The 1527-nt window shown below is 46.5% G+C and overlaps 1 non-coding gene across 1 annotated transcript; it reads right to left on the bottom strand.

The window, feature by feature from the left end:
* Positions 1 to 595: 595 nt before the first annotated feature.
* On the bottom strand, positions 596 to 862 carry LOC147904784 (RNase MRP). Its single transcript, XR_015543657.1, has one exon.
* Between the last annotated feature and the right edge of the window lie 665 nt (positions 863 to 1527).

Here is a 1527-nt window from a genome sequence, read left to right as displayed (position 1 = left end):
ATGCTATGGCTTGCATGGGATAAATGTTGGAACTATGATGGCAAACCTCGTGAGTGGAAGCGAAAAACACTAGGGTCGATCTTAAGCAAAAACAGGACAATTAGGGCCCTACCTGGGATTAAGGAAATTGGCTCCGAACTCATAGTGTGACTTCGAGTATTTCATAGGTTTGGGAAGGCACTTCAAGGGTTCTCATAAACATCGGCTGAGGGGCCTAAAACGTAAACCTTCAAAAAGCTAAGAAACTGTCAAAGATGGTAATCTTGCTGTCTGCAAGAGACCAGATTTAGAATAAAACCAGCTTTGCAGAAGTACTCCGATGGCCTTTCTTTTACTCAAGATGTTCTATGTTTTAGAGTTGTACCAATATATGTCGTTCCATTCCATATAACAGCATACACACCATCATTTACAAGAGAAAACACGACGAATTCTGCCGTTTAAACGTCCTAAGTTCAATTACCAACGTCGAGGGCAAGAAATACACTAGCGTGACATGTATACAGCGAGAGACAAACAATGTAAAACCCGGAAGACAACATCCCTCAATCCTGGACTGCCTCACTCGGCAGCGTGAAGCTAACCTACAAAAACTGGCAAGGAGAGCGTAAGCCCCGTTCTGTTGGGCGATTGCCCAAGTGGGCAATGGCCTGGATGCATGACTGTGCTTTAGCCAGCTACTCCACACGAAGCTTACAGGGCTCCAAGCTCGTCTCAGCCGACAATGCAAGCTTCGTAGTGGAGGTCTACCCTTTCGGGTTCGCACTCTCTGCGATCATCGCGATTTCAAAGAAATCTACGGTGAAGCTCGGGGACTTTCGCTCAGTGTATCTACCGTCGAAGCATCCCGCTCACCTAACCCTCTAAGTGATTGCCGCAGGTCTCAAACAAATTCTATGTAGCTTTATTGCTTCATCTACAGTCTCTATATGGGATAGCACCCCAAACAAGACACGTGTCCATCGTAAGCTGCTTCTCGCTTGGGTGAATGTGGTTAGTCTTGGTGCCCATCCGTGGTGGATCGCGTGTGCTATAAAATGATTCGTTCTTTGTTTTGGGGATTGCTTGCCCCCCTCGCCCCATCCAAATCTGGTGTTTCTGCTAAAACATTGTCCCCTTCCGCTTAGTGTGTCATTGTCCCCTTCCGCTTGGTGTGTAAATACACACTGCTTAGTTGCCTTCTCACATGGGCAAGCAATTGTCCTTGTGTAACCAACCTAAGGTCGGCGAAATGACCATAGGGAGCCACTAGTAGGGGACCCCCGTGTTGTTATTATGGCATAGCATGATTGTGCTTAGTTCCTGGAAGCAACAGACTTGGAAATCGTAATAAACATGTGTGTTCTTCTGTGACCACCGCACCTTCTCCAAAATTTATCAGAGGCTTCTCCAAAATTAAAAATGGGGCGGATTGGTGGGAGCGCATTAGGTGAGGTTTTTGGGGGAAGGGTGGAGAGGGTGCCACATAGCAAGCCCTTTGTGCCACTTATTGTGTTTTTTTAAAACCTCATTTTTCGGAGCATTGTG

Source organism: Dipteris shenzhenensis, chromosome 2 (assembly GCF_047967505.1).
Source record: "Dipteris shenzhenensis isolate YYH24624 ecotype China chromosome 2, Dip_SZ_1.0, whole genome shotgun sequence".
Classification (NCBI taxonomy): Eukaryota; Viridiplantae; Streptophyta; class Polypodiopsida; order Gleicheniales; family Dipteridaceae; genus Dipteris; species Dipteris shenzhenensis.
The sequence above is the reverse complement of the archived record's forward strand: the minus strand, read 5'-3'. Positions and strand labels throughout refer to the sequence as shown.